This window comes from Pogona vitticeps, chromosome 4 (assembly GCF_051106095.1).
Source record: "Pogona vitticeps strain Pit_001003342236 chromosome 4, PviZW2.1, whole genome shotgun sequence".
NCBI classification, from domain to species: Eukaryota; Metazoa; Chordata; class Lepidosauria; order Squamata; family Agamidae; genus Pogona; species Pogona vitticeps.
In genome coordinates this window covers 84,675,901-84,695,718 of record NC_135786.1, presented here as the reverse complement: position 1 = coordinate 84,695,718, position 19,818 = coordinate 84,675,901, and the positions used below count along the sequence as shown (strand labels likewise).

General features: G+C 40.4%; 1 protein-coding gene across 8 annotated transcripts in view; it reads right to left on the bottom strand.

Annotated features, from left to right (window-relative positions):
• The window catches only part of ADGRL2 (adhesion G protein-coupled receptor L2), a 723,239-nt gene extending 706,063 nt beyond the window's left edge, over positions 1-17,176 (bottom strand). For all 8 annotated transcript variants that reach the window (XM_078393038.1, XM_078393043.1, XM_078393041.1 and 5 more), the window contains exon 1: positions 1,702-17,176. The gene's annotated coding sequence lies outside the window, so the exon portion shown is untranslated. The remainder of the gene's footprint in view (positions 1-1,701) is intronic.
• Between the last annotated feature and the right edge of the window lie 2,642 nt (positions 17,177-19,818).

The window sequence follows — 19,818 nt, the reverse complement described above, 5'->3', positions numbered from 1 at the left end:
AGGTCTTATTTTCAGGGAAACAAGGTAGCAGTAGCTATGTAGTGAGTTTATTGCAGAAGTAAAGAGACTTGCTAAGTTTATATTCAGATGCTTTAGCAAAAAAAAAAAAAAAAAAAAGAAGAAGAAAAAAAAGAACCCACATATGATCCAACTGCAAATTATACTTAGCCATGGGTTACCGGCTATTCTTTGTTAGAAGATTAAACTATTTGGAAGATGTTTTCAGGCTTTATAACTAAGTATCTTTTGTCAGTCACAACATTAAGATAGCACCCCCTGTTTGCTCTGAGGTAGGATGTAATTAATTAGTATTAGTCCAGAGTGTGATTGCATGGTCTTAATTTGTAAAGTACAAGAGGGAACAACTGTTGTTGTAAACTTTTATACAGTATTCTGGATTCTTTCTTTTTAAATGAATTGTGAATATGAGCTGCCTTCTAAAATGGATAGCTTTCATCGTTCCAGACCAACTTCCTAAAAGTTTTTGGACCTGAAGAAGAATTATTGAAGTACACTATATTTCCAAAGTATTTTTGTAATTGATTATCCTTAATGGAATGCCAATTTACAAAACATATCTTTGGACTGATTTGGTTTGTGTCTGTGCAGCTTAAAAACAATGCTGAAGTTAAGCATATCCTAAGATGCTCTTGAAGAGCATTTAAGGAGCTCTTGTAAACGCTGCCATGAAACACACGGAACTCTCTTCCTAGCTTAACTGAAAAATCCAAAGTGCTGATGAAAAATTCTTCTTTGATATTTTTCAGTGCATCTGCTATTCTGCTTTGACTAAGACATTACCAAGAAAACTGTCTGAATTTTTGAATTTCAGTATGATTACTATACAGTTGCTAGGATTGTGTGCGTGTATGTGTGCACACAAGTGCATGTATATGTTTGTGCATATTTGCATGTACTGTATATGTGTGTGCACATCCCTATGTAGGCATGTGTTTGTTTGTGTGTGTGTGTATTCCACATCTCCCTTCTGCTTCTGTAAACCATGCCTAACAGCAAGAAGTCGGGGTCTCATTTCTAGAATCACTGCTGGCATTTCTAATACATATTCTACCTTTTGCTTAACGAGTCTACATTTATCTGACAGGCCTGTTTGTAATGAGGCCCACAATCTTCCTTGTTTACAAGTGACAGACAGACAAAAGGTGACCTTACAAACATATTGTTTTCCCTTAAAAATTCCAGTGGTCAAGTTCTGCTCTAGGGAAATCACCGTTAAGGACAGAATCTGTCGCTTCTTGAGTTTTCAATTGATGGAAGCAGGACCTGTCATTGGTTAGAAAACACCCGGGTTGGGGGCTGAAAATATATAATCAATAAATATGTCTCAGGCTTGAGTTTGGGATATTTTGGTGTTTTTTTTAAGGAGAAAACGGAATGTTATTAGAACTGCACAACTGCAACTGATGGAGAGAGGGAAAGAGAGAGAAAGAGAAAGAGAGGGAAACTCTGATAAGATCTTCCTCTGCCATTGTGCATCTGGATAATAGCCAGCTGAATCACCATCAGAATAACAGGCATTTAAACAATTGCAACGGGTGGGTATAAGTAACAAAAGCATCAGACCCTGGGCATCCCACTTTTAAGAGGTAAGGCTGATAAAAGTAACCATCATCATTATCGCAACGCTGTTGATAATGAGGAGAGGTATTTCCACGACCTTAGAAGAAGTAGACTTCCTACCTTTCTTGGTAAGATAGCTGGAAGGTATGTCCCTCTTTGAAAGAAAAGTTGTAAGTAAGAACCAGGCAGCGGTTTGTAGTAAATTGAGTCCTTTCAGTCACTGTATACAAGCCGCAGTTCTGTTATAAAAAAAAAGGGGGTAGAGAGAAATATAATGGGAGGAGCAGCTGTGAACGAGTGACCTCCTGAAGCACGGCTCTCTTTGTGAATCGAGCACTTGGGAGCCAGTGGGCTCTGATTTGCATGGATTATCTCCACTTGAACAGATACATTTAAATTTATCTGGCACAGTGGCAAAAGATGGAAGAGTAAGTGAGTGCGAGAGAGACAGAGAGGGAGGGAAGCAGACAAGTGATCAGAAAGCTTGGCTAAGGAAGCTGCTGGTTCAGGCTGAACTCGGCGTGCCTGTGAAGAACCACAGCTCCCTCTTCATGTCAGACGCGCAAGAGGAGAAATCCTTCTGTCATTAAGGAGCACTTGAAGGCAAGGAGGGGGGAAAGAAGGGCGACGAGAAATTCCCCTTTCCGTTACGTCTGTGGGCGTAATGAGGGGCATTTTTTTTCTTTCTTAACAAGATTGGTACTATTTCATCCAAACAACAGCAGAAGGAAATATTTAGGCGTAAAACGCAGGCGTTTAAAGGAGGAGTGGGGGGTAAGGAAAGGTGGCTCTCCGGATATTTCGGAAGTACGTACAAGCCTCATTGCACCTTACTGTGGGCGATGCTGGCTGCAAAGACCTTTATGGTTTTAAGACCGATGGGAGCGGGAGGCCTGGAGATCTGAAGAACCTTTTTCCAGGCATGAGATCAGATGGCTAATTGCACATGCAAATAAGGGGGGGCTACCTGATCCACCCGTCCTGTCTCATATGAGAAGCAGTGAGCTGCAAGTGGAGAATATTCGTTGGGGCTTTCCAAGCAAGCCAGAAACCTGGAAAACCAGGGTTCAGAAGTGCAGGGAAAGCCTCCAGGTATACAGGACGCCCCCTGTTTCAGATTTGAGGCTTCTCATGCGAGCCAAGCGACGTCGTGGGCCCTTCTTTGCTAAGGCGCCTAGTCAGCCCTTATTCAAAATGGTGGAATAGGTTGAAGGCGTCCCATGGGTTTTGCCCTGCCCTAACCCAATAAAGTCAGCTGTTTTGGTTCCTGTATTACAGATGATGACTTGCCTTGAAGGTGCTTGGTAGCTAAGATTTTATATCCATTTTCCTTGGTATAAGCTTCCATGAATTCAGAGGGGTTATTTCTGAGCACATAGGCATAGGGATTACAACTGCATCACGGTGTTCCTTTTCCTTCTCGTGAGGGAGACCCATTTTTGCTATGATACAGCGCCACTCTACATGCCTCATCAAAATAGACACCCCAGAGTTGAATAGGAATAACTCCCAGGTTCAGGGCTGTGGTTACGCAGTGGGGTTCTGCAGGTTCATCCAGATGTGAAAAGACAAGGGGGTGTGCTTGTTGGCTTCTCTCCCTCTGTTAGGGGAAGTGTCTCCAGTGGATCTCTGTCAGACAAATGAAGATGGAGGAGTCACAGCTAGGCGGAATGAGTGGACTGAAAGAATCAGGCCTCTTGGGGCAGGGGTGGTCAAGACAGCGACGTGCTAGTCAGCCTAAATAGGTGCAGGTGTCTCCGTGTTTCGTTTTTCATAGTTCTTGTTCCTGATGATTAACAATTCAGAATCAAAATAGCTACCAGTTCCATAACAATGCAGAGGCTTTTCTGTTGATCTGCATGGATATTTTGGAGTTGTGGATCTGCGCCCCGCTAGACTCTATGGGGACCATGCCCATCATATTGAGTCTTGAGCACCATGCGGGATGACCTTTGCTGGGAAAAAGGCAGGGAGAGTGAATGTATATGCTCAGAGTATATTGTACTGGCTAGTTCAAGTGAAACTAATGATGAATGACAAGGCGTGTGTAGATCCACAGTTTATGTGAAGCACCAGAAACAGAAGCATCAGTAAGCTTTTGTCCTTCTTTCTTCCCTCCCCACTTTGTTTGAAATTCTAAAATAATATGATAGGCGTCAGCAACCTGTCGTCCAAATACTGTGTGTGTAAGACTCATCCCATCTACTGGGGCCATGGGTCACAGGTCATAGGCGAATGATAGGTGAACTTGTATGTGGCACACTACACTTGAGGAGTTGGATAAATATTTGTTAATTATTAAGCAGAGTGTAAACCTAATGGGTCTCTTTTTTTCTGAAGTCACTTCACATGTACTTTAGCAGTTGTATAGAAGAGGGCATTTCAGTAGGCGCATGGCAGGCAACCTGTCCACATGGATTGAGAGTTATGTTGTCTTATGTCAGGCTGCATCTCAGCTCTGGCAACTATAATGCAATTTTCAAGAAATGGGAGCTACTGTATTTAAGGGTAGTTTTACCATTGCCACCTTCTAAGGCAGTTTACATGTTTTAGGAGGAATTTAATCTCAAGCCTCCTAGTTTATCACTTTATCTACCATGCCACATTGGCACTCTGTCAATAGTAGAGATGGGTAAGAATTTTGTTTCAATTCTTTTTCCATAAGAACATGATGCAATTTTCAGATCTCTTATTTGGGATGGAAAGAACTTGAGATTTTTAAAAAAGGGCTTTGAGAGCTTAAATTTTAAAAGTCTGGGTATTAATAACCATGTCTTTGTCCATATTCATGCCAAATTAGCCTTTTTCTTCTGAGCAGCTTCTCATCTGAAGTACCAATATGGCTGAACATTATCCTCTTCATACTGGGGACAGGTGCACCTACTGAATGTGGGCAATGCAAATGGGAAAAAATCATTCCAGGTTCTTTAAAAATTATAAAAATATGCAAATATGGAGTAGGAAAAATGTGAGGCAGAAAACATTGGTATGCACACACACAAAATTAAATTGACAGATCTCCCCTATTTTACACAGGAAATGTAGAACTTTTCATGTACTAATGTTTTTTGCACATTACCTCAGAGGTTCAAAACAATTTTTCTATGAAAAAAACGAATCTGCTTGAACATGTGAATAGTCCAATTACACCCTGAATTTGTGCTTGTTATGTGGAGTGAACTGTAATTACAATGCAACTGCAACCAACTTCCATATATAACTATCACAGATATTGTGCAGCCCTTTTAAAGATATCTTTTTTGCTTCTACAATAGTTAATTCTTTTGCTGCTGATCCTTTTTGACTTATAGTGGAAAACTGACAGGGTCCTGGATATTGGCACAACTGGGGCAGTGTGACCTAATGTCTTTATGGATGCATTTATCTGCACTAGAATAAACTATGAGTGCTTATATATAACTCAATCATTAATAAATGCTTCTTAGAAATAATCTGATTTAGAGTAAAATTTCACATCAAATTACCAGATAAATGCTGAAGAAACTGTGGAACATATTTAAATTCTATCATAATTGTTCTATGACTCAATACTTAGTAACTATCTATATGCTATAAACAATTTATCACTAATAAAAGATGTGTTTAGGTTGCCCAGTAAAGAGCGTGTAACAGTGAAAATGTATTATACTACTAATAATTGTATACCATTAAATCAATTCTGACGTATGGCTACCCTTTTCAGGGTTTTCTAGGTAGAGAGTACCCAAAGTATTTGGGGGGGGCATCCTGGGACTGCAGCTTGCCCAAGGCCACACAGGTTGGCTCTTCTGGAATTAACAGTGGGGAAATTGAATTCCCAGCCTCACGTGTTGCAACTCACTGAGCTATCCAGCCAGATGAAAGCATACTGGCCACATAAGAATTGATCTAAAGTAGAGATGGGGGTATTTGTATACAATTTCCCTACACAGGTGGAAATAACGAGGGTTATTTATTACTCACAATTTCACCACTGATGCGAGCTCGTTGGACCTTCCTGTTGCGCCGTTGTCCGCAATTGCTAGGTCAGAGTGTGGATAATCCATTGTGGAGAACAGCGCAATAGGAAGCCTCAGTGGAGCCGGCGGCAGCGGCAAAATCATGAGTGGACTGTCTGGCCCAATGGATCCTGACCCTCGTTGTTTCCACCTGTGTGGTGATATTCGAATACGAATACCCCCATCTCTAGTCTAAATCCTAGTATATGGTGTCTTTCAAATTCATGAAGAGGCAATTGTTTTCTGAATCCAAACATTTTCATATAAATGGAGCAGGGGCAGATTTGTGACAGAATCCAGGGAGGCAACCCTCTCTGAAATGGGGGAGGCACCCTCTCTGAAATGGGGGGGGCACCCTCTCTGAAATGGGGGGGCACTTTTACAAACCTCTCTGTGAATTTGAAATGTGTGATTTTTGGTCTCCAATTGTTTTGTTTTGTTTGCCATTTCATGTCACAGAATCTGCAGCCCAAATGGCCAATGATGAGAGACTATGTGAATTGTAATCCAAAATATATAAAGAACCAAAGGTTCCTCATCTCTGTTGTAAATTCTTACAGTCCCTGAATCATTCAGGCTTAATCTGCACAGATGGCAGCTGAATGAAAAGGCAAATGGAAGAAACAGAATTCTGCATTCTAGATATGGTTAGGTTGTCTGTGTTACTTTTGGGTATTCCCTGCACTTGTACCATAGATGTTTAATGTGGTCATGCCCTTAATGTTTTAGTTGCTGCATTCAGGGAGCTTGTTAAAACAGGAAACCATTGCAAAAACAGTGCTCCTAAATGGAGGGATGGCATAGTCGAGAATTCTACCATTTCAGCCTATTTGTTCTGTAAGTTTAGGTAGTCTTGGATCACACTAAAACATGTATGTATTCTTGATTACCATACTGCTTGAGCTTGCTGCCTCCCTATTTGTTTAGAGCAGAGGTGATGAAACTGAAGCAATTTTGAGGCCACTCATTCATAGGGAGGTGACTTGATAGCATGCAACAGCCGCAAACTTTTCTGTGTGTGTATGACCTAAGAGTATACAGTGGAAGCAGATACACTCTTGGGTCACATAATTCTGAAATCAGCTGGTATACAAAAGGCATGTTCATCCAGTTTAGACTTGTACCTCTCAGAATAAATTTTGATGTGCTAAATTTCTATAAAACCTGAATCCTGATCCTGTGTTACCAGAGTGATATTAGTTCAGTGACTGGATCCTATCAGGGCTGGCTTAGCTCTCATGTTACTTGAAACAAAATGAAATGGATTGCACTGTTGGAGCTTTTTACAACCTTGCATGCTACCTAGAGAAGGTGTGACTGGGACAGACTTTTCTAGCCTGGGGTTACTGTCAATCTATCCAGCACTAATCAATTGTTCCCTCCTGCCTCTGAATTCAAAAGAAGACCCGCCTCTCTGCTCAGTGCTTTTCCCCCCATTCTTAAGTCTATCGAAGTCTGTTGTAGAAAGCAGTCCTGTTTGTAAGTTTGCTCTTTGTGCTGTTCAACTGTAAGTAATGAAACCTTTTATTCTTTCTCCTACAGATGCCTCACAGTGAGTTATTGAGACTGTAAGTGCCAATTAATGAGAAAAGGAGTGGACTACTCTGGGGATCTTGAAGTTATTCCGATATGTGAATCCCTGCATTTCTGCTGTACAGCTAAAGCAATTTAACCCAAAATTAAAAATTCTGCAACATGTACCCCCTCCTGCCATTAGGCCATGTCTAGAGAACAAGAACTGGCACCCATCGGCCTGTTTCCCCCAATTGTCAGGAAAGGAGGCAGCAGCAGTGATCTGGCATTTTCTCCCCACCCACCTTGCCTGCAATGGAGGACTTGGGTGCAGCTATAGCTGCTCCCCCATTTTAAAAAAAGGAAGACATGACAGCATCTGTAACACTACTGTTCTGCTGGTGAAAGAGAAGAGGAAGAGCTACTTGCTTCTTCCACACATATAAACACGTTTGGATTGAGGCAATGACCACTTGCATCAACTGGGAATGAGTGGTGTTCCATATGTAGACTTTAAAGCCGTTTCTCACTGAAGAAGCAACCTTCTTTCACTCCCTACCTGGATACTTAGGGAAGTAAAAGAACTCTCAGCCAGAACCCTGAAATCTCAAAATTTACTGTTGCGTGGCTGCAGGAGGCAGGGGATTCTGCACTCTTGGTCCAGAGTCGATGGAATTGATTTAGTGATTGTTGACAAATAGATGGTATTGTTACCTGCCATCAAGTTGCTTCCAGATTATGACAACTGTACAAATTAGTGGTCTCTGAAAAGTCCTGTTGTTAAGAGAGATAATTAAATAGATCAAGTTTAAGATAAACTCCATTCAACATCCATGTGATTTTTTTTGTTATGCATAGCCTTTTGAAAAGAATGATCAAGATTAGGCACTCGCCTTATGTAACATAAATATGTGAGATATTTTGCTTTTATAAAATGAGGAAGCAAAAGATGCAGCAAAAGTGTGGCTTTGCAATAAATGCAACTTGTAGAATTAATTTTAAAAAAAGTTTAGGAAAACTGATAATGACCAAAAAGTTTTGAATGTTGTTGTTGTTGTTTTGCTTAAGGGACACTATGCTTTGAAGAACAGCTGTGATGGAATTTGGATCAAATACATACAAAATGAATGGGGGGGAAAAGCTGACAAAATTGTAGCAGAAATGGAATGCTAATTTATGGCACCTACTGAAAGAAACAGGACAGCAGATTATATCTGCATATAAATGGCCTTAAACTAGTGCTCAGCGCTCGCCCATTATCCAGCAGAAAGGAAACAAAACACATTTTACTGGACTAAGAGAGGTAATCATCAGAAGCTTCTTTTTGTCTCATTAGTTATAGTGCGGACTTAAGAAAATTTCAGAAGAAATTTAAAATAAACTCAGACATCATCATTGTGTGAAAGAAGAGGGTGATAAAAGAAGCATGCCATTAGCATCATGATCAACCTCAGAGGCAGCTGCACACAATCTATGACCACATTGACGTCTCACTACTTACTGTAGGAATATTATTTTACAGCAGAGTTCATCAGCCCAAAGTAATTTAGAGGAGTAGTAATGATCAGCTCAGGGTTAACTCTTAGTTTACTTTTGAAGTGCGTATGGAAAAAACCAAGAACAACAAAAAGAAAACAGAAGAAAGTTGGGGGGGGGGGGAGAGATTTGGCTATTTTAAGACAAAAGGCATTGAAAACAGTTTTGTCTTGAATGGTGCATGTGCAGTTTACTGTTTTCTTATAATAAACCTGAGGAAATGAGGACCAGATCCTTTTCTGAAGATGCTAGGTACTGTGGAAAAATGTACCTATTTAAATGCAAAACCATTGTTCATAACTGTCTGTTTGCATGGGCCTTTTTCTCATTTATACCTGGATCATTTAGGGTTTTTAATACGTTTGAAAAGCAAATCAGTGTTGAGTGCTTTATTTTTCTGACTCCTCCTAGAAGAAGTACCCAATTATGAATTAAAATACAAAATCCTAATCAAGCCTTTCAAAATAAAGGTAATTTTAGATTGTGCTTTATTATTTTCCTTTTTTTGCATACAGCGTCTTCAGTAAATCGCTTAAGACGGGCACCTTAATCAGATCAAAGGCTCGTTTAGTGCATAGCAGAGAATCATTTCCATTGTCACAGATAGAGAAATAACCTTGACTTTGGCTGGGTAATGCTATAATCGAAATACAGGAAGCTGCCTTGTATACAGTGTCAGGTCAGTCATCTGGCCCAGGATTGTAGGTTGAGGAAGTCCAGAGCTTTTTGGATGCAAATTGTGTGACTGTGGAGCTACCAAGGAGGTTTCTAGGATTAAAATTAAGCCACTCAATGTGCCGAAAGTATTTTGTCATATTGAATCTTAGGGTGAATTTTCAAGTTTTGTCAGTTCAGTGACGGAGAGAAAAAAAATAATTGCTATCTGATTTTAATGTGAGTTGAATAAAGCATTTTGGCATTAAAAATGAGTGTTATATGTTGCTCCTTTTTTACTGTTTTATTTGACAAAGGTATCAAAAATACAAACATACAAATAAAATAACTGTAACTGTAGTATAGCCTAATTTGTTTATACCACTTCAGGCATGAAAATTGCAGGAAAAGTTCTTATGAGACATATAACCAGATAGATAATCTGACCCCTTTGGGGATTGTAAGGATTTAGGGAACATCACCCTGACAAATTAAATGTGCGGCACCCATTTTCTCCTGACATTTATCCTGTTTGGCACTCTGATTGACACTGCCTTACAAAAACGATAGGGAAAGGAAAGATGTGCAAGGAACAGCAAGGGAGGTAATGGGCGAGCATACTCTATTAACACAGGAATGCAAACAATCCCCACCTCTTTTTTGATGAATTAGTTCGGTGGGAAATATTAAACGAAGCAAGGTTGAATTTAAGCAGCAAATTTAACCTTTCCCACTGTGTTACCTAATGCAGTGGTATTAGTTCGTGATGGGCATAAGTGCACTTAAATTCTCCTTTATCTAGTCATGCTGTGGTTAAAATGTCCCAATGCTATGCTCTTTCTTGTGGTTAATGTTTTATTCTTCACTGTGGTAATCACGCAACTGGGCCCACCTGAGCAGGATGAGTAGAAGCGTCATGTCAATCCTCTGCAGCGCATGGGCCACAAACACAATCATATAAAATAAAAACAGAGGCTGTGGGACAGCGTTTTCTTTTGAAGAAGCCTTCCAAGGAGGGGAAAGTGGGGAGGGTAGAGGGGTGCTGTGGAATGAGGGGTGTTTTGCTCCTCTTTCATTCTGTTATTTCTGTGTTCTTCGGGGTGGTGAGTATGTCTGTGTGAGAGAGGCAGGCAGAAGAACATTTACAAACTGATTTGTTTGTTTGTTGTAAAGTGTCTTGTGTTTGTGTAGGTTTTTGAGGCAGTGTATGTTTTGTCTCCGTTTGTGTTTGTTTTGCCTGCAGTTGGTTTGGCAAATGTGTGGTGTTTGTATTTCTGAGCATCAACAGTTCCCAATAAATAAATAAATAAATGACTATTTAGTTGTGCTTCTAAGATAAATGCATTATTTGACCTTTGGGGTTTACGCCTAAGGATGTAACAAATACACACATATTTCCTCATCTGCAAGGAAAAGATGTTAACCACTGTGGGATTTTTCAAAAAAAAAAAAAATAGCCAAAAGGCAATAAATTAGAAAATGGACAAACAGCCCCTGCGCAAAATCTTCCTTAAAACCCCCAAAAGTTTGGACTTGCACAAAATGGGCAAGGGTTTGCTTTTGTTTTGCACAGTTTAAACTTCATTTTTTAAAAAAAACCTCAAATGTGAAAAAATACACCAAAAACAGCTTTCAATTTCACTCAGTGAGAGAAAACTTTTGCCATCTTTTGTTTTCACCTGCGTGATCAAAATAAGCAAAGATGTAATCCCTACTTAAGTTCATCTCTGTCTTCTACTCAATATAACTTATTGCTGAGCCTTACAGTTTTCCGTCTTGGAAACTGGATGTGAAATGGAATAGAAACCTGGTTCAAAATATTAATGCTGTGTTTGAATCACAAATTCTACTTCTGCCTTGCACTTCAATTCTTTCTCAAGTTAGCTTATGCCTCACCGCTTGGTTTCTGGGAAATGGGGGTTTCCCATCTCAATATTTTCTGTGAATGAAGAAGATCTCTCCACAATGGGATCCCATTTGTGAGAATATTCACAACACCTACAAAATTGTCCACCAACTCAAAATGTTTAAAAGACCCTGCATTAATCTGTATAATGATGACATTTGAAAATTCATCTGGTAAAGAATGTAGCAATTTGGCTCCTCAATCAGTTACGTAAATTTATACCTCCCTTTCCACATTAAGGAGCTGAAAAATTCAGCAAGAATGGTAATCAAACAACAGTTACAATAAAAACACCACAATAAAATACTAGTGGCAACAGCAGACAAAATGCAGCAATGAAAAGAACTGATATGACAGAAAAACTGGAATATATAGAACTGCAAACAGATAAAACAGAAGAGCTCAATTTGATTGATGGAGAGTTCAACAGGACACAAAAAGCAGATGAAGGACGCCAGAGAGAGCAATAAATTGGTCATTCAACCTGCTCAAACACATGCAGAATAAAGGAATAAAGTCAGTCTTGACCCAAATTCATCTGGTTAAATCTCACAAAAAAAGAAGTCAGGCCACCTTCATGAACAGTAGAGAAACCATGTTGGATAGGATCGATTTACACATAAGAGGGAGGCCAGATGTAGTTCTGTGGATCCATGAGAAATGTTAAGTCTCTCTCTGGCAATGAGCTAACTTCAATATTTGTAGTATTCAAGGTATTTCCTACAGCTTACACGGGATATACAAAAGAACACAGCAGAGAGTTTCAGTTCTTATGAACTGATGAATGCTTGTCTCCCTTTAGGGTCAAAGGGAGTTTAGTGTGCTATGTACTTCAACTCAGACACTTAGCAACCTCTGAAGACATTTCTTACCGTAAGGCTATTTATCATAGGCTTAACTAACAAACTGTTCAATACCATTTAAGAGGTGAGGCGAGACAGAAAGGCTCTAGGAGAAAAAGTTAGTTCTGCTGTCCTAAGCAAATAGCTCTATCAGCATCAGAAGAATTCCATGGAACAACAGTAAAGTTGTTTGCCCTTTAACACTAATGCATACAGTGGTGCCTCGCTAGACAGTTACCCCGCATGACAGTTTTTTCACTAGACACTGACTTTTTGCGATCGCTATAGCGATTCGCAAAACAGTGATTCCTGTGGGGGAATTTCGCTGGACAATGTTTGGTCCCTGCTTCACAAACTGATTTTAGCTAGACGACGATTTTGACAGCTCCCTCCATGCTTGCAAAACAGGTGTTTTTGCAAAACAGCGATTTAAACAGCGGCGGTTCGCAAAGCAGCTTTCTTATGGCCGATCTTCGCTAGACAATGACGATTCTTCTCCATTGGAACGCATTAAACAGGTTTCAATGCATTCCAATGGGGAAATGCTTTTCGCTAGACAATGATTTTGCTAAACAGCGATTTCAGTGGAATGGATTATCATCGTCTAGCAAGGCACCACTGTATAAGGAAAATAATCAGACTGGTCTTTGAAGAGAATATATGTTGGTACAAAACTGTCTAAGACCAACGCTGCATCATTATTTCCTATACAAATGCATAAAAAGGGTAGGTTGGTGAATGTATGTTTGTGAGAGACATGATACTATGGAGTTTGTGTATGCTAATATTTTGTTTCTAGGTGGAAGCATCCAAAATTACACTGTTGATTTGATTTACACATTCGGTTGCTTTGATAGAAATAATGAAAAGGAAAGTGGGAGAAAGAAGCTGACAGAAGTCCATTTCTAAGCCAGTTGTTGCTCTTTCCATTACACTATACTCATATTTGCCATAATTCATAACTAGTAGAGAAATGTGGTTTATTACTATTTGATAATGAGTGTAAACATTACACAGGAAAAGAATGGAGTAGGATCAGATCTGCAGCTGGTACGAAGTGCCACCACAAACACCTCCCAGCTGAGCGGCCTGAGCTTTCTATTGAAGCTGCTAAGCACTCTGCAGGACTCCGTCAAGCCACCCAACCACCGGACACAAATGAATCTCCAGTGAATCTGGTGACATGTTTAATGCTGGACACGGTAAAGAAAATCCTACTGGACCCCCGCTGGTGATCACGTTATACACTGAAGCATGAGATGTGATTATGTAGTCTTCTGTGGATCAGAGAATGCCTGGTGAGAGAGGAAAAATCCAGTTTGCAGAGCAGCTCTGTGACAAAGCAAGGACAATTCTACCACAGGGAGTCTTCCACAGAAGACAACAACCCCTCTCCATGAGCATACAGTTTTAATTCACAGTTTCCTTCTGCTTTTCCTCCCCCTTTTTAGGCCTCTGGTACTAAGCAAGCCACTCCCCTTTACTGAACATCCTAGTGTTTCATACACACACATGTAAAATCCCATGCTTATTTTTCTGTGATGGCCTATCAGAGTTAAGCATAACTGAGTAGCAAACTCAGGGAGAGAGGACAGGGCAAGTTAATATATTACTGTCCTGACTGGTGTAAGTTTTACCACTTCAGGTAGTGCCCAAAGAGGGCTTACATTGCATGTGAACTTATGAGAAATTATTGAGATTGGGAGAAGTTGTTGTGGTTTAGTCATTAAGTCGTGTCTGACTCTTCATGACCCCAAGGACCAGAGCACACCAGGCCCTCTGCCTTCTGCTGCCTCCCAGAGTTTGGTCAAATTCATGTTGGTAGCTTTAATGACTGGTCATCAATTTGGTCCTCTTATCATCCCCTTCTCCTCTTGCCTTCACACTTTCCCAACATCAGGGTCTTTTCCAGGGAGTCTTCTCGTGAATTGGAGCCTCAGCTTCAGGATCTATCCTTCCAATGAGCACTCAGGGTTGATTTCCTTCAGAATTGATAGGTTTGTTCTCCTTGCAGTCCAGGGGACTCTCAAGAGTCTCCTCCAGACCCACAATTCAAAAGCATCAATTCTTCGGCAGTCAGCCTTCCTTATGGTCCAGCTCTCACTTCCCTACATCACTATTGGAAAAACCATAGCTTTGACTATGTGGACTTTTGTCGGCAAAGTGATGTCTCTGCTTCTTCTGGGAGAAGGCCAATGTGCAAATCCTCACGACCTCTAAGAAGATGGGAAATAGTACTATGGTATCTTGCTCCTCAGTGCCTGCACATGCAAGGAACTGTGACCCAATCCATGGCTCAATAAGGAAGATACATTCTGTACCCTTTTGGACATATTCAATCTTATCTGTGATTATAACTGTTATAGTTGTATTTTTAGTCAGGAAGTGGACAGGCACTAGTGTGACTTTCTTCCACATGGGTCAAGTTAATGAAGTAGTTAATGAAGCCCTAAACGGTTTGGGACCTCAATATTTGGCAGACCGTCTTCTCCCACCCAGATCTACCCGAATCACCCGACATAGCCAGCAGGGGCGGCTGAGGGGTCTGACGCCGAGAGAGGCCCGGAAGGAAAAAGCAAGAAACCGGGCCTTCTCGGCGGTGGCTCCTCGGCTGTGGAACGCCCTTCCAACAGAAATTCGGCTGGCACCCTCGCTGGGTGTTTTTAAAAGCCAGTTAAAAACTTGGTTATTCAAGCAGGCCTTCCCTCCAGTCAATTAAGTATTTCTCTTTTTCTTTTTCTTTGCTATTCCATCTTGGTAATCCTCTCTTTAAATTAATTGTTTTAAATTGAAACTGTAGTTGTAATTTTTATGATTTTATATATTTTTATACTGTTTTGTTTTATTTTGTAAGCCGCCCCGAGTAGACATGGTCTAGAGGGGCGGGGTAAAAATCAAATAAATAAATAAATAAATAAATAAATAAATAAATAAATAAATAGTGTTCAGTGTTAAAATGCTTTAACATGGGTGGATGGTGGGGGACAATTTGCCATTCTAGGTCAGATGGCAAAATAGATTGAGCCAACCATGACAACTCTCCCTAGCCCAACTTGCAATGTTTCAAGTACTCATTCTTGGCTTCTGGTTTTGTCCCACAAGTGCCTGACAACACATTTGTGGCAAAGCTGTGAATCGGTGTCTTTCATCTTTATTACTAATAATATTGAATAATATTGAAATTATTCTTATGAAACCATATAAGTGACACTAGCTGCTACACACATACACAAACATACATTTAAGGCTAGTGATCCTCAAATTACATGGGCATTTAGCTGATTAGTTCTGTTCCATCAAGTCGGAACTGACTTATACTGATGCTAATAAGGCTTACAAGGTAAGTGAAATATTTAAGGAATGATTTGGTTCCACTCCCCCAGTGAGTTTCCATGGCTGAGCAGGGATTTGAACCCTGTTCACCAGAGTCTTAGTTCATCACTCTGTTCACTACTTCACATGGGCATTTGCTACCATGTAATAAGTTACAGCAACCCTCCAACTTAGCAACAGCATTACATGTTTTCAGAGTAGTGCAATTATCAGATTGACACCCACACCTTTAGCTAATGTTTGTTTCCCATAATTCACGAGGTATTTTTCATCTCAGATGTTAACATTAATGCATGTTCTTTCTGTTCTGTATCAGCTGCAGAACACTCATAAATTAGATTGGATTCTTTCCAAAACAAGAAATTAACAGCTAAGAGGATTTAATGTTCAGTGCTTAAATAATGCCTTGTCTAAGGTTTTGTATCTCATAAAATCTAATGGGCAGATACATTTCATTGCCGTTACTACTACTTAACATTTATTCAGTGCCAATAGCTGGCTAGATACTGCACAGAAATGATAGGTGGTAACTGTTCCTGCTCAAAGAGTTCTCCTTGCCACCTGCTGCAGGTGGGAACAATGTAGAACTCTGAAGAACATGAGTTTCACTGATATATGGAAAATACTTATCGGTGGGTATGTCTTGTAAGAATCAGAAGAGAGAAGAGCGAAGTACAAAGAAAGGATGAAATGGGGAAGCAAATATATTAGGAAGGAATAGATGTGGCAATCTTGGGTCTACGGTGTTTTTTTCTTCTGGTTTTTCTCTCTGTGTGTGTTTGCTTGGGGTTTTGTTCCTGGTTGTTTGGTTCTTTTGAGGAGACAGACCTTATTACCTGAAAGAACACTTTCTTGTTATTGTTAACATTACCCCTTCACTTCTATTCTTCCTGTAGGTTTAATCTGCATCACTGCCCCGAAAGGAGAAGCCAGGACAAATAGAGGCAACTGCACTTTATCTTTGATGTGGTCACGGGTGACCAGACAGTACAAGGAGAAAGAGTTGCTCTGAGATTCAGTGATGGACATAAAGGATGACCTTAGCAGCTTCCAAATGACGCTGGCCCCTGAAGGACCTTAAGCTTTTAGGTCTGAATTATTAAGGGACAGCAGTGCTTAATTAGTCAGAATTAGGTAGAAACAGTCCAGAAGCTTTAGCTGACTCACTCTGCAGCAATTTGGTTACTCATGGAATCACAGCGTATAGTACCAATATGCACTAATTGCACTGATGGCCAGGAGATTCCTGGATTCAGTTTAGCAGTGCTGATTTTAATTTCTAGGAGACAAGACTAGAAAGTACCAATTGAACTGTGAGAGTTCTGTGGTTAGCAATAGAGGCCTGGTGCATGTAAGGTAAAGGTAAAGGTTCCCCTTGACAATTTTTGTCCAGTCGTGTTCGACTCTAGGGGGTGGTGCTCATCCCCGTTTCCAAGCCATAGAGCCAGCGTTTTGTCCAAATACAATCTTCCGTGGTCACATGGCCAGTGCGACTTAGACACGGAACACTGTTACCTTCCTACCAAGGTGGTCCCTATTGATCTACTTGCATTTTTGCATGCTTTTGAACCGCTAGGTTGGCGGGAGCTGGGACAAAGCGGCGGGAGCTCACTCTGTCGTGTTGATTCAATCTTACGACTGCTGGTCTTCTGACCCTGCAGCACAGGCTTCTGCGGTGTAGCCCACAGCGCCACCACGTCCCCTCTGGTGCATGTACCTGCCGGTAAAATTTATCAGGTGGCAGAGACATGGTTTTTCTGTGGTGGGCCCCCGTCTTTCTGAAATGTCTCACCCAAAGATACAGGTATGGGCTATGTTGACATCGGCTTTAAACGCTGATGGTTCCTACCTTAACTGAGTCTAGGCATGTCTATGATCATGTGATATTAGTTGTTGAACTGTTTTTACGCTGTCAGTTGCGTGTAGCTTACATTTTACTGTTTTAAATTTCTCCTTGGTGAATCACCTTGCTTAAGCTTTGCTTCAAAACACAACACAGAAACAATGAGGCAAGGCAGAATTAGCAGAGTAGAGGGCCTGGTCAGGCAGCAACTAGTTGAGATACTGAAACTACAAAGTTGTTATCACAGACTTGTGGTTATTGCTCTCATTTGTCCATTCCTTAAGGATGCAGGAGGTCTGCTGTCCTGTTTTTCATACACACATTTTTGTGCCCTTCCCTTCAAACAAATAAACCAACTAGGTGCCCAGAAATTCCATGTATCTAGACACATTCTGCATCCTGACTTGTGGCAACTGCCTGGGTTTGATCCTTTTTTTCCCCATATTTGAGTGTGTCCTCCCCCACTCCACTCCTGAAGAATGAGTGTGTTCCAGTGCCTTTACATCTGGAGAAATCCTGATAAGTTATATTTTTTGCGGTGTGGCTCAAACTGCAATTAGGTGAAATAATAAGAATGCTAAATGAATGCACTAAGTCATGCGAATATTGTGCCTGCAAGCTCATGGAAGTTTTTACTGCTACTAGAAGGGCAATGGAACTTTTTTGGGGTAATTTTTATGCACTGTGTTCTTTCCAGCAGCTGTTTAGCTACTAGTGTGGTTGAGCATTTGAACTCTTCCCGAAACAAATGTGTTTGACGTGCCAATCAGAAACTGCTCAATTCAGCACTGGCTGATTTTCAAGCCATATGATAACTATTTTACTGTGTAAAGCACAATAAATTATCTCACTGGAACGGAATCCTGTTCCACTAAAAAATGGGTGGGTGCAGAGGCTTTTAAGAGAGAGAGAAAAAAAATAACACTGCGAGTGATCCTTTTTGCTTAAGCTTTTTTAGATTCCTGAAAGGATCAGTAAAATAAAATGTGTTTCTTGTTTAGGTATACACACCTGTTATATACCTAAGAATGCCACAAGTATGTTGGATTGATGCAAGGACTTCTCTAGTTAAGTGTTCTAGTTCTAACAGTTCTCAGACATCTCTGGGAATGTCACAATGAGGGTATCAAAACATTAGCTATCCAGACTTACACTGTCTGAAGGTAGTACCAGACAAGACACCATCTTCATTATTAGAAGGGGATAAAACAGTTGCACCCAAAAAATATAGCTGCTCAAATCCCCTATGGCTGAGAAATCAACTTGCACATGACTCTCAAGTTTGTGAACTGATCACCACTCACCAAACAAAAGCAGATTTGTAACTCCTGAAGCTAAAAATCCCTATTCTAATTAAACCTGTGACTTCAATATTTTACAGGAGCCCCATTTTAAATTATTGGATAACAGTAGCATTTGCTACTCCAAGTTCTGAGTCACTGAGAGATATACTGAGATCCTATGTAAGGACATTTCATATACTGGATACAGCCTAATGTCCATATCCACATTTAAAAAAAATTCATACTGCTATCTATTAAAATGTTGGTTTGGTCTTTTTGGTTCTTTCGAAAATGGCCCACTTTGTCTGGGACCAGTTCTGGCCATCAGCTTTGCCTCAGATCTTGCAAAGATCTGCCTCAGATCTTAGAGATCCATAAAATTAATGCTTCTTACTGACAGTCATTGGAAGTAAAAAAAAAAAAAAAGGAGGGGGCTTTCTCTGTCAGAACTGCATGAAATCTGCAGAGGTATTGTCTTAACACTTGTCAGATTACTGCTGACAATTAACTGCCTTACTGTCATGCTCTGTCTATTGTTCCCCATAGCAATATACTCTTGGGATAATTAATGGCAACTATTCCTGCTTGGCTCATTCTTATCTCTTGTTGACATTTCTCTATTTAATAAAGAGAAAGGAAACTGGAATCATGAGTTTTATCAAAGTACCCAATGACTATCCCTTTCCAACTCAAAGCATGCACGCGCATACACACGCACACACGTGCGTGCGCACGCACGCACACACGCACACACAGAGACACACACAGAGACAAAGACACAGAGAAAGACAGGCTGACTAATCAAAAAGAGGCAAACAACCCATCCAGTGCTGCTTTGTTTGTTAGTTCCTGCAGGAAGGCAACAATGCCTTTCCCAAAAACATATATTTTGCAGACTTACACAGAAGAACCATCTTAAAAATATGAAAAACTGTCTGAGATAGGCCGGGGAGGGGAACCTAAAATAAAAATCTCACTGTCTAGTAATGAAATTCCTTTATGTGTGTTTTCTTGTTTGCTGCCTAAGGATGAACCATGCCTGGATTTACCTCCTCATCAAATACATGTTGAATCACTATTTCCCTGCCCCCGACCTCATAGAAGTCATGATGTCATTATGATCCTGTTATGGAAACTTTTTCTCTTTTTTTGCTTCCTGTCTTCAAAAGAACAGAAGAAAAGGGTTGATGATGGCTTTGAAACCAAACAAAACCCAGATTACATCTTATCTGCAAGTCAGAGTCCTTTGTGCTAAATGTTACTCCACATTAATGTCTGCTCATTCTTGAAACATAGGAATTTGAACCAGAAACTATGACAGATGCTAATA